We start from the raw sequence: 14,702 nt of genomic DNA, 5'->3' as shown, positions 1-14,702 counted from the left end.
TTCTTTTATACAGAGATGTACAATTCAGGAATTATATTTATATAATTGACATGTTTAACTGGTAAACAGGTTTTAAACATATATACAGAAAACATAAATTCAAAAATCTGACAAATGATAAAATGTAATCATTAGAGCTACTTTCAAATTTTTTACTGCTTAGATGTGCCAAGTTCAAAAAAGACAGTCCACATTTCAACTCAGAAAATAAATGATATTTAAATCAACTTATAATAATGAGCAAGATACGTAATTTTCATTGAACTTTCATTAAAAGGAATAATGTCTAACATTTAATATGTTTTGCCCTAAAATGCCTCATGTGGTTACAAAAATTTAATTTTCATTTTGTCATGAAATAGCCTGTTTGCTTAAAGAATATCATTTTAGTAACCCAATACATTGCTAAAATAAATTTATATAAAACTAGTTTAAGTTAATTTTTATTTAATTCCTAAGCTCATTGATTCATCTAGTTGACATTTTTTGAATACCCATTGTGCTAAGAGCAATGTACAAACCATTGTTAAGAAGGAAATGTAGTTGCAATTATTACTCTGGAAGAAGATCAGTCTATTGTAATAAACACTCTAGGAATCAGGGAAAGAATTCTGATTTCATCATTTCATTAGTATGACATTCCATAATTTATTACATATCTTAACAACTTAATTCCTTCATTGATAAAATTGGAAGGTTAAACTAAATAATCTCTAGTGCTTTTACATTTTCTATTTTTATAATGGTGGGGGTAGAGTAAATATACAACACATTAAAGAAATTTTGAAATGATCACAGATGTAAGAAGGTAATTAAGTTGTTGGTACATATATTTGTAATTATGAACAGTAGGTGTTAAAAGAATCATTAAATTTTATCCTTAAAAACAATATTTAATCCGATACAACTGTGTCCATCTTGAATTTTACTTTGCAGGCTGCCTGATTGCTGTGTATACTATGAATTCATGGTATATATTGATTCAAACACAGTGTAAGTTTACTTCCTGATCGTGGAATAGATGGTACCAACTGCTAAGCACATCTAAGGGGTTGGGGGTTGGTAGGCTGGGGGTGTACTTCCATGCAATATTCCACAGATTCAGGCTGCGCAAGGCTGTGTGATCTACTTGGGGGTTCGCAGGTGATCCTGAGAAGTTGTCCGTGATTAGCAACCAGCTGGACAAAAGATCAGGAGAAACATCTCGGGGAAGATTTTATGAAACAGGCTTAGAAGTGATGCCTAGTATCCTAAGTACACTCCATTGGCTAGATTTAAGCCACATGCTCACACTGAACTGGAGATACCTGGGATATGACGTTCTTGGAGAAAAATCATTTAAGAAATAGCTATCTGCTATGGAAGGAAGAACATGAATATTTGATGGACCGCTAGTAATCTTTGTCATATCCTTGATTTTTTAAGAAAAATATTTTTGAGAAACTCTGAAAGTTATTCTGTAAAACAGCAGTTTATAAAGTTTAGAATAGAAAGAAATATTTAATATTTATTTGATAATTTCTTAACAAACCCATAAGATTTTACCAAGAGTCAGATTATGTTTCAGAATATATTCTAACCAACTAAGTAGGGAGCTCTTACCAGCTTTCTCTGTAAGGAAAAGTACTCCCATGGTGAGTGCCTATAGTCAATTTATAGTTAGCCCTCTGGATCCACAGGCTCCCATCTGCAGATTCTACTGATACAAAATATTTGGGAAAATAATAGCAAATAATAATGCAACAATAAAAAATAATGCAAACAAGGCCGGGCACAGTGGCTCACATCTGTAATCTTAGCATTTTTGAAAGGCTGAGGTGGGAGGATTGCTTGAGCCCAGGAGTCAGAAACCATCCTGGGCAACATGGTGCAACTCTCTCTCTACAAAAAATTAGCTGGGTGCGGTGACACACAGCTATAGTCCCAGCTACTTGGGAGGCTGAGGTGGGAGGATCATCTGAATCCAGAAGGTCAAGGCTGCAGTGAGTGCAAATTATGCCATTGCACTCCAGCCTGGATGACAGAGTGAGACCCTGTCTCAAAATAATAATAATAGTAATACAAACAAAAAGACAATAACCCCTAACTATACCTCATTTACATATTCTCAGGCCTTGTAAGTAATCTAGAGGTGATTTAAAGTACATGGGAGAATATATGTAGGCTATAAACAAATACTATACCATTTTACATCAGGAACTAGAGTATCCATACATTTTGGTATCCACTGATTTGTCCTGGAACCAATGTTCTGCAAATATCCAGGAATGAATGTAGATTGCTGAAGCTTCACAGGAGGAAGGCAGGTCCATGGTCTGTCTCTGTCAGTGGTTTTCCAAAGATATGGCTTCAGCCACACTATATATTTTCCAGGCAGGATGTCAGGAATAATCCTGCCCCTCCCATTCATCCCACCCTCATTTCCCCCATCCACTTTTTTACACTGAAATTGAAGCATTACTGAAGCCCAGGGTTCTAATCTATGATGAGCCATGACCTAACCTTGACAATTAAGCTTGATGAGGCTAAGTTTCCTCATTTGTAAAACAAGAAGATTGTTCTAAATGAACTCAGCGGTTGTTGCCAGAGTTAAATTTGAGTCACAAAGGGAAAACCAGAGTCAATAAGCAAAACTCTGTTCTGCTGATTTTGAGTTCTATTTGGTCAGATTCAAGACTTCAGCAATTCTTTTGCATTGCCAAAGTTAGCTAATAGACATCAAATTTGATTATCTTCTGAATACCCAAGCATTCTCTGTACTTTGAAATGAAAAGACACTTCACATCCTGTAATGTTTCGTATTGGTATTGATTTTTTTCTTTCTAATAAACTGGGAACTTTGCTTCAGTTTGCAGAAATCAACACTTTTATGAATCACTATAACCCTCCTTAAACTGATTTCTTAAATAACTGTGTCATATTTGGTTGGAACATGTTATTGAGGCTGTAGAAGATTCGATGATGCCTGTGAGACTGATCAGTCATCACTAAATATTCTGCAGGGTAAAACAGAAGGGGAAACTGGCAAATTTCTGAGCAACTCATTTTTAACAATACTCACAAATATATGTGTGTTCATGCATAAATGCCCAACTACACATTTCATGACCTTTCCCTAAACATTTCAGGTTGAACTCAGAAATGTAATTTTATTCTGAATAAATTAAATGTGTTTAAGTACACTAGAAAATACCACCTCAGTAGGTCTACATCCAGATGAGTCGTTAACAGAACTCATGCTCCTTTTCCTTCCCTTGTGCACAATCCGAATTCTTCCACTGAAAAAATCTATATGATAATAGTGCCAAATCAGGTATCCCCATCTGCTAATTAGAGTGAGCCTTCCTTTAGAAATGTTTAGGCCAAACTGGAGTAAAATGGTGAACTCTGGTTTTAATAGAAGTATGCACATATATTTGTAGGTATTGTGTTATTTAGACACTGCATCTACCCACATTTTTCAACATAATCATTACATAATCACCTGGGTTATTTATTTGTTCTTCCAGATTATAAGCCAAATTTCCCAGTCATTGGACCTATTTTTGCTGATAGAAAAAGCTCCAGTCTGAATTGACTTTGCCTGACTTTCAATTGGCAATTATCTGTTAACCTTGCCACAAAGAGGGCTTTTAAAATATTGGCACCATACACTGGTTTTGATACAGTATTAAAAATGGTCACAGTAAAGGTAATTAATAGAGCATCTTCAAAAGTTTAGGTTTTTTTCTCTTTTTTAGTAGTCAAATGTTACAAATATTTATGAAATAAAATATTACTATTTCTCTCAGTGCCATCCTCTGGAGGTATCCAATGCTAACAGACTGGTATAAACAGTATTATTCTGCATCCACACCTTTGTTCATATAAACAAATGCCAGTGTGTGCACATGCATGCAAACACACACACACACACACACACGCACGCACACACGCCACACCACTTATTTATTGCTTGGCTGTTGTTCACTGAAGTATTAGGGTTAGACAGCAGAAAGATCATTTAGGAAAGTATTCCAATAGTTCTTATGAAAATGAAGTGGCAATAGGATGGGGAAGTTGGAGAAAGATCAAGGAAGCAGATGGGAGACAGAATTGAAAGGAATCATGATTAAATTAGAAAGGGAGGTGGAGAGGATGAAACGTGTTGGTGACTGGGTCAATGCTCTTAACATTTTTAACAGAACTAAAAAGTTATGCGCAAAGTCAATAAGAAAATGACTATTTAGTTTTGAATATGTTCATAGGAATGACTACAGTAGTGATTTTAAAGCCATGGGAAAATAAGGTAAAGAAGCATTTAAATACTATGAGGAAACATCGAAGCCTTGTACTAGATAAAAATTTATGTCGACCTGATCATACGCTTGGCTCAACATAATTTGAAAAATGATTAAAATGTCATTTCATTTTGCCAGCACAGCATAAGCTCCATATAATGTAACCAGATCATTAAAAGAATGGAACTGCTTAAATTAAATGACAAGTTTGAGGCTTAGAACATAATACACTTAATTTTATTTTTTTCTTTGAGTTAAAAATATCAACGTTAATCAATTACGGCAAGATAATAACCTGACTTATGCAATGATTTGATTTCATTTTATTGAAACAAATCACCTTGTATTAACTCTACTGAAAATTTCATTTAAAATAATTGTTTTAATCCAAACCTGAGTAAACCCTACTTAACTTTTTGCAAATGCACAAACCAATATTTTAGCTAATAAATAAGCCTTTGCATCTGGGTCCATATTTATTCATTTAGGAAAACATAGCTTTTAAGTTTGGCTTAAAACACATCTATTGTTTTTGCACGAAACAACATGAGGAAGCTTTATCATCATAGAATGTAAGAATACAAATGGCATCCAGTCTCAATAATTAGGGAGGGAGAAGATTGTTTCTACCACATAAAGTATCTTGGAGCAAATTCAAAAAAACCACCTCCTGTAGGTAAACAAAGTGTCATTTAATCATAGTTTAGCAAGTGAAAGTTATTTTATAGTGAAAAGGGATCTCTGTAGGTGAATGCATCCTACTCCCAGAGTAATCAATTTACATGTAGAGTGGAGATTTTATTCCCACCCCATTTGCCCCTTCAGCTAGACACTCTTGTATAGCAAAAAATATGTACAACCATATATAATGGTTCTTCTAGGGAAGGAATAAATAGTAAATTTAATTTTAAAAGATAATGAAAAGCAGGATGTACTCACTAAATAGTTATGCAAATTAGAATCACTCCTATAAATTAAATGATAAACAATGTATATATAACAACTCATGCAAATTAGTATTACTTCTATAAGATGGTGACCCTGAGACTCTGAAAATATTATTGCATCCATGGGTAGTGTAGTGTGTCCTTTCTTAACTCCCTGTATTAATCCAGGTTCTCCAGGGAAACAGAACCCATAGAAGGTTATCTATCTATTATCTATCTATCTATCTATCTATCTATCTATCTATCATCTATCTATCCATCTATCTTCTATCTATCTATCGAGAGAAAAAGAGAAGGAGAGCGGAGAGAGATTTATTTTAAACAGTTGGCTCACATGATTGTGGGGGGAGCTGGCAAATCTTCAATGAGAGCAGGGAAGAGTTAATGTTGCAGTCTCAGTCTGAAAGTCTGGATGCAGAGATCCATCTTCCTAAATGGACCTCAGTTTTTTTCTCTTAAGGCCTTTAACTCATAAAATGAAGTTCAGCCACATTTATGGAGGGTAATCTGCTTTACTCTATGTCTACTGATTTAAATAATTAATCGCACCATCATACTCCCCAACTTCCATGAAATTTATGTTTTTAGCCAATTTTCACTAGAGACATATCCATTCTTCTGAAAGTCTCAGTTCACATTAAGTGTACTACTTCCCCCCCTTCCCCAATTTTGGAAATTGGCTCTTTCCAAAAGCCCCAATTGTACAAGTTTAAGTACATTTCATGAGAGTATAAATTTCTTTTCCAAAAACACTTCATGGATAACTAGGCATCAAAATGCTTCTCATATGTAAATTGAGAACATATCATTCTGTGTCTAAATCCATTTTAGAAGTACAGTTTTCAAGCTTAAATCAGTCAGTGCCTATTTTTAAAAATACACATGTATTTTTTTCTTCTCTAAACCAATAGGCCTTTAATTGAAATTTACTTTTCTCATGAATATTATTTTAGATAAGTGGATTATAGTTTTACTTTTAGACAAACATTTTCAATCATCCTGAACAATTGTACTACTCCCAATAACATGATGCTCTAAGAACTCTATGGTCTGAATTAATACAGCCTCCCGCAGTTGACTCATCAGTCTCATCAGCCTGCTTTTCTTCAACCAGGTTAATGATGATTCATCCAACTTCTCATTAACTTTCTTTCCTGATCCACTGTCATCACCCCTTCTAATTCTGGTTACTGAATTCTAATACTGGTTACTGCTCCTTATAATTTTAGCAAGCCAATATCATCTATCCAAAGAATCATTCCTGCAAAAAAAAGCTTTATACCTTAATGTTAATTTCTCTACAGATATCTTTAATTATAACATTCACAGCCACAGAACTAATCATATTTTATATTCTCTTTGAAGCCATGCTAGTCACCACCGTAATTATTATTACTCGTTGAGGTGATCAAACAGAAAGCCTTAACACAGACTTATATTTCTTATTTTATACACCGGTAGGATCCTTACCTTTGCTCGTAGCACTTATCTATACTCAAAATGCGTTCAGCTTACTAAACATATTAATAACAACATACACTTCCCAAGAATTGGCAACCTCCTGATCCAGTAAACTTCTATAACTAGCATACATCATGGCATTTTTGGTAAAAATGTCTCTCTCTGGACTCCACCTGTGACTCCCTGAAGCCCAGGTAGAAGCCCCCATTGCCAGCTTAATAGTACTTAGAGCAGTACTCCTAAAATTAGGAAGCTATGGAACGATATGGTTCACGCTAATCCTTAATTCCATGACAGAATACATAGCCTACCCTTTCCTCATACTATCCCTATGGGGAATAATCATGGCAGGCTCCATTTGTCTATGCCAAACCAATCTAAAGTCACTCATTGCTTACTCCTCCATAAGCCACATGGCACTCGTTATGGTAGCTATTCTTAATCAAATGCCCTGAAGTTTTATAGGCACAACAGTCTATATAAAGGGTTAGATGTGGAGAAGTACACAATTTTCATGTAAGAGGGGACTAGAAGGAACATATTCATGCTTTTGTCTGGCTCAGTGAATCTGCATTTTTACATAAGGTAGCATAGACAAATAGGGGAAAATGCAGGGAATCTGTGTTTTTACGTAAGCCAACAAAGATAAATGGAGCAGGGGAACAATCAGATATACCTTTGTGCCAGGTGGGCAGAGGGGTGACTGCATCTGTAAGGATAAGCTATCCATGGCATTTACATTGCCATGGTGAATTTTAACAGAAATACTTTAGGGTAAATATCTTAGAGCTCACTAAGAATTTCCTTGGCAAAATATGAGGAAGGTGTGTAGCTTTTCATCTTGTAACCATCTTATTTAGGAACGAAAAGGGAGAGACAGGTTTGCGTGACCCAGTTCCCAGCTTGACTTTTCCCTTTGGCTTAATAAGTCTGGGGTCCCAAGATTTATTTTCCTTCACAAGTGTATGTTGTTAGAGAATGTGAAAGAAACACTGGCAATCATCAACACCAAGAAGTCTAGATACAAATAGGAGCTCTGCAGAGGGATGATATTGTATATTAATGCTCTTAATTCTCCAGGGATGATTGAACAGTAAAGGTTACTAATTTAAAATGAATCATCTTAACTGCAAGACAGAAAACTTTAAAATGTTATACATGGTGCAATGTGAATTATTTTTCTTCAGAAAGAATGACTTCATTTTAATTTAATTTCACAGGAAGAACTGAGGTTTAAATACAATAGCTACCTCATCCACTTCAAAAGATTATTGAAAGAATCAATTAAGACAACATCTGACTCGTATTTCAAAAATTAAAGAAGACTTATAAACAGAAAGTACCATGGAAAGTAAAATTTTTTTCATAATTATATGAACAATTGTCTCATTCATTTTAAAGGCATTCAATTAAAGGAAGTCCAGATAAAATGAAAATCAGTTTATTTTATACTGCTTATCAGCTAAAAATAATGCACATGTTTCTAGCAATGATTTGAGTAGTTAAACAATTTGAAAGGCTTTCAATAAATAATATGAATAGGAAAGAGTTGTTTATCCAAGACAAATGATCAAGATGATGGCTTGCCACTCTTATTTTACGACTGATATTTCTACCAACAAAAGAAATTATTTCAGCAGTGCCCACATTTTTCAAGCATATCTTCTTGGTGAACTATGAGTCAGACAATGCTAGCTTATTCTTATTAATCAAATTTCATATAATGTCAATGTCAACTACTATGATTAATAAAGTTCAAGTTGTCACAGTGATCTGGAAAAATAGACCTGATATTTTAAAATAATATCTTGGACTATCAAATATTCTTTTAGTTAAAATAAATCTTAATATTTGAATCACGAATCAATATTTAAGTTTCTTTTTCACTCTGAAAAAATATTTATTGTTTTAATTATAACATAATACATCAATTTTTAAAAGTATATTTTAAATAACAATCGTTCAAAATATCTTATTTAAAACCGCCTTATTCAGTTCAGGCTGCTATAACAAAAATACCATAGACTTAGTGGTATAAACCACAAATGTTTATTTCTCACAGTTCTGGAGGCTGGGAAGTTCAAGGCTTTCAAGATCAAGGTGAATACTGATTATATTCCTAGTGAAGGCCCTCTTCCTAGTTTACAGATGGAAGCCTTGTTGTCCTCACATGGAAGAGATTGGAGGGAAGTGAATTCTCTTGTGACTTTTCTTTATGAGGGCACTAATCCCATCATGAGAGCTCAACTCTCATGACCTAATTGCCTTCCAACGGCCCCATCTCCAAATACCACCACATTGAAGATTAAGGTTTCAGAATATAAATTTGGGGAAACACAAACATTCAAGCCATAGCAAAAATTAAACATACAATTTTAAATGCTATCAGGCAGATTCAACTCAGCTGAAGATCTTGTTACTGATTTGCCAGCTATCTGACACTTGGTGATTTGCTACTAACATGCAAAGTGATGGGATGTTTCATTCAAGATTAGGTAATAAAAGATGGTAGTTTCCACCTGGCTTGCATGTTCCCTCTCTCCAGTCTCTGTCTCTGTCTCAGTCTGTCTGTCTGTCTCTCTCTGTGGCTCTTCTTTCATGCTTACTCTGATGAAGCAAGATGTGATGTGAGCTGCCGTATGAAGAAGTCCACATAGCAAGAAACTGAAGGAGGGCTTCTTACCAACAGACAGATAAGTAGTGAGGCCCCCCACTCTAACAACCATTAAGGAACTACCAAAAACCAGATGAGTAATCTTGGAAGTGAAGTCTTCCCCAGTCAAGTATTCAGACAGCTGCAGCCACCACTTAGATTCATTCTTTTGAAGCAGAAGATTTATTCAACTAAGATATGCCTGGATTTATGATCTACAGACTGTAATACATCTTAGTTAATTCACGCTGCTATGAAAACTGCCATAAACTAAGTAGTTTATTAAAAAACATAAATTTATTTTTCGTAGTTCTGGAACTAGGAAGTCCCAGATCAAGGCAGCAGCAGATTTGGTGACTCAGGAGGAGGAACTGCTTCCTCATGGACACTGCCTTCGTACCATGTACCATGTACCATGTCCATACACAGTTGGAGGAGTTAGCTAGCTCTCTGAGGTCTCTTTTATAAGGATACTAATTCCATTCTTGAAGGTTCTACTATCATGAACTAATTACCTCCCAAAGAGCCCACCTCTTAATATTGCCAGCTTAGGGGTTAATATTGCAACATCTGAATTTGGGGGGATATAAACATTTATATCATAGCAAAATATAATAAATATGTATTGTTTTAAGTTGTTAAATTTGTCATAATTTGCTGTACAGCCAGTGGATAACTAATACTATCATGGTAATTAAAAATACAAATAGATGGCAAAAAAATACAAATAGATCATCAATCACAGTAAATGTTACTGGAGTAAGCTAATTTACTGAGCAAAAGAGATTGAGAGAGGATGCGAGAGACAGATTGGAATCCAGTTATATGAAGCTTACGGAAGTCATGTTTTGGGGAAAAAATATACATGTTGAAAATAAAACAATGGAAAAAATCATAGCAACTATTATACCTAGAAAACACTAAGCCACAAAAAACTACATATGATATTCATATCAGGTATTATATTATACAAAATATTTATTTCAAGATAAACCCTAAATAATAATAAAAGGAAAAATCTGCTGAAAACTAAAAATAGGCAAGAAAATAACATTATGTACAAAGTATATAAAGCAAAAATTAATAAATATGGCATGTGGGAGATGAAAGCTATTAGATGGGAGCTAGTCTGGCACTAACAGCTGGACCACAGTGTTTTCCTGTTGATTATAAACAATTTCACAGAATACCCACACCAGACAAGATTGCAATGCACCAATCACAAAACTGATCAAACGTGCCTCTCTCGGCTAGTGTGAAAAACTTTTGTGTCTTTGCTAATTAGTATTTAGTTCCTGTTCATTTATCCTGCCTCCTAGATAAAAAATATAGGAGTTCAATGATGGAACTGCCTCCACTTTTAATGATGCAATCCTGAGAAAAACCACTATTGTTTGAATTGTTCTACAAATCATTAACACAAGTTCAAATTCTGTACCACACCCCTCCTAACATCCTATTACTGAGATAACACATTATTCCCCGTAGTATGTTGTCTGTCTCATTGAAATGAGTCAATAAGCCCAAATCTATTTGACTATTGATTTGTTCCTGGTAGTCTTTGGATGTAGGATATCAACAATATCTTTCGATATTTAACACTTAACGCTGACAATAATATCCACGATCTATTTTTAAGCAATTTAACATCAGTAAGCAAGGTACCTTTAAAAGTAGAAAAGCTTTCAAAAGTAGAAAAAACAAAAATGATAATTAATGTAAATTGTGGCATCTGAGCTTTCTAATAAAAGTTGCCTATCAAACCTTCAGCCCTTGCATAAAGAAAATGTTGATGAGGTGCTAATACATGCTTTAGGACTTAATAAGTTTAAACTTGATCACCATTAACCAGTTTCTTGATGAATAATAAAAATGCTACCATTTCTAAAATTTTGCAAAACATATTTTAAGACATCAGCATTAATTCAGTTTAAATCAGCTAATTTTGGAAGTTGCTGGAAGCTTGCAGGTTCAATGTACCTTGCATTCTCTTTTCTCATTCAACATTTTCTGTCCCTCTACAAAATTTCACCAACAGAATAAAATGACATGGCATTTGTCCCTATTTATTCATGTTAATTTCTTTTTCTTAAGTTTAAAGATTTGTATTAAGTAAATTATATATAGGACTCAGATATTATGGTACAGTTCATGATAGTAGCGTAGCCATGATTATTCTAGACTTTAATGTGTCTTCATAATAGTTTACTCTAAAGGCAATAATTTTTCACTTTTTTTCCTAAGCATTTACAAAATAAAATTGAGATGAGTTATCTAGTGAGATTTTTTCCAATTGTTTGTCTAAAATTTATTTTAATATGTTTCTAAATTTAACAAGTGAAAGTTTTTATAATTAACCCATCCCAATTTTTATGTAGTTTAAAATTTATTTTTAATATCTATTTACATTTAACAACTAAGAAAACAAGATTTTATACATTAATTGAGATCTTCAGCATAAAATCCAAACAGTTCTGCTGCAACCTGACATCAACTCCTAAAAATTTCTGCTCTAGGCGAAATCAATAATAAAATTTTAGAGAGAATAAGGAAAAATGGGCTTCGGAGCATAACACCAAACAACATTGTGATATATAAAAAATAAGAAAAGAAAGTAATAAAAACTTTAGCATAATTTTACATATTTGATTGTTTAAGAATACATAACTACTGGCCGGGCGCGGTGGCTCAAGCCTGTAATCCCAGCACTTTGGGAGGCCGAGACGGGCGGATCACGAGGTCAGGAGATCGAGACCATCCTGGCTAACACGGTGAAACCCCGTCTCTACTAAAAATACAAAAAACTAGCCGGGCGAGGTGGCGGGCGCCTGTAGTCCCAGCTACTCCGGAGGCTGAGACAGGAGAATGGCGTAAACCCGGGAGGCGGAGCTTGCAGTGAGCTGAGATCCGGCCACTGCACTCCAGCCTGGGTGGCAGAGCAAGACTCCGTCTCAAAAAAAAAAAAAAAAAAAAAAAAAAAAAAAAAAAAGAATACATAACTACTATAGTAAATATAACATTTTACTTGGTGAAAGATTGGAAGTGGGTATCTGAGGGATTACGGGTTACGGAGTTTTGTGATGGAGGAGGGTTATCTGAAATCAGGAAATCAGATGGAAATTTCCAGCACCAGATATGGATGGGCGTGGCTCAAAATATGCATGATGAACTGAGGTATCTGGTAGGTGTTTGAGGTGAGTACATGTATGTTTCTTATGTGTTTCTATCCCTTGGATTCATCCAGATACGGTTTTTTGGTTCAGAGTATTTCTTGCAGATAAAATCAAGCATAAGTAAACATGAAATTCAAGTTATGCTCAAATGGTTCCCTAATGTATTAGTCACATTGGAACAAATTTGTTTTCAAAATGGCAATTAAGGCAAAACTGACTGTAATATCTTTCTATTTGGACTTGAGAATTACAAAATGTGAAAGCTAATGAAAACCTCTATCTTTTGTCTCATTTACTTATTTTTGCTTACTTGTATGATTCATTCTGCAATATGTCATACCTGCAAATATATTTTGATATTTCCAAATTTTATTGACACTCTAGTGACATAACAGATCTGGATTCAGAAACAAAGCACCTTTGATATCAGGATTTCTCTGACCTTGAACTTCCTGCCTTGCTCCTGAATACATTAACTTCGCCTTATACACAGTTCTAGTGATTTGCCTTTCCCACATCTTGAACCACATATAAAATAATAATGACACTAAGAATCAGCACAGATGAAAAACGCTCACATAGGTGATCTACAGTTGTCTAGTGCAGATAAAGAAGGATACTGCCTTTGAGTGATATGAATGTGCATCCCCACTGTATATATAGAGAACCGAATGCTAACTAAGATTATTTGATGCACTTATCAAACACTGAAGATGTAACCTTTCTAAAAATGGTTCTGTGACTTAATGATATGTTATAGATAATTACAGTATTATAGATCCACTCTAGAAAAAGTATGTCATCATTGTCGGTAAACAATGCATAAAAATGCTAAATAATCTATGTGTGTTTTACTAAGATTAAGATTTTTTTAAAAGAAGTAGAAGAAGACTAGCAGACTGGAAATAAGTATTATAAAGATTTAGCATGATTCCTTTAAGTTGATTTATACAAGCTTAATTTTTTGGAATTTTTAAAACTTTTTTTTTGGTTTTGCATCTTTGTTTTTAACATTATTATTTTTAATTTTAGATTTGGGGGTACATGTGCAGGTTTGTTACATGGATACATTACGTGAAGCTGAGATTTGGACTTCAGTTGAGCCTATCACCCAAATAGATGTCTTTTCAACACGCAATAGATACACCCAATAGGTAGGTTTTCAGCCCTTTCTCTCCTCCCTTCCTCCCCGTCTTTGAAGTCCCCGTGTCTATTGTTCCTATCTTTGTGTTCATGTGTACCCAATATTTAGCTCCCACTTATAAGTGGGAATATGCAGTATTTGATGTTCTGTTTCTGTGTTAATTCACTAAGGCTAATGGGCTCCAGCTGCATCCATGTTGCTGAAAAGGACATGATTTCCGTTTTTATGGCTGGGTAGTGTCCCACGGTGACCACATTTTCTTTATCCAGTCCACCACTGATGGACACCTAGGTGGATCCCATATCTTTTCTATTGTGAATAGTGCTGCAATAAACGTTCAAGAGCAGGTGTCTTTTTGGTAAAATGATTTATTTTCCTGTGGGTATATACCCAGTAATGAGATAACATTATGAGATAATGCTGGGTAATTCTATTTGCAGTTCCTTGTAATCTCTTGATTTTCACTTAGTCCATTTATCTCTATCTTATCTTGCTTAAAATTTAAAACAATGAAAATAATGAAAACATGAAATTGTTTGCTGTGTTTTCTGTGTACAGTTTTGCCTAAGCACTGTTTTGATTTACTGGCTCTCATCAGCACTCCTGTTCAGAGGTCTGAATTTGAACTGTCTCCATTTTCCTATAGAGTCAATTGGGTAAAAAATTAGGTTAGAACCCACAGCCACTTAGATGAGAATCAAAACAATGCCATTTTAAAGTGGTTCTTTCATAAAGCCACTGAGGAAATATCACAAGCAGATAATGTATTACATTGCATTGCATATGTTGCTATTACAATATTTGTAACAGTTGATGCCACTGCTTTGAGGATATGAATTTTAAGATTGTTTTCATTTTAGAAATGTTTGCTATAGTATAAACATTTACTTTAAGATTATTCAGATCATCTAAAAATGATATGTCATGAGACTACCCATAATAAGAGGAAAAGACATTTCTTCATTTCTTTGAAACCCGAAAACTTAAAAAAAAAATAGGCTCACAATATTTCAGATAGAATGAGATTTCACAGAAGAAAAATAA

Source organism: Trachypithecus francoisi, unplaced genomic scaffold (assembly GCF_009764315.1).
Source record: "Trachypithecus francoisi isolate TF-2019V2 unplaced genomic scaffold, Tfra_2.0 Lachesis_group15, whole genome shotgun sequence".
In the NCBI taxonomy this organism is placed as follows: Eukaryota; Metazoa; Chordata; class Mammalia; order Primates; family Cercopithecidae; genus Trachypithecus; species Trachypithecus francoisi.
Note: the sequence above shows the minus strand (reverse complement) of the source record.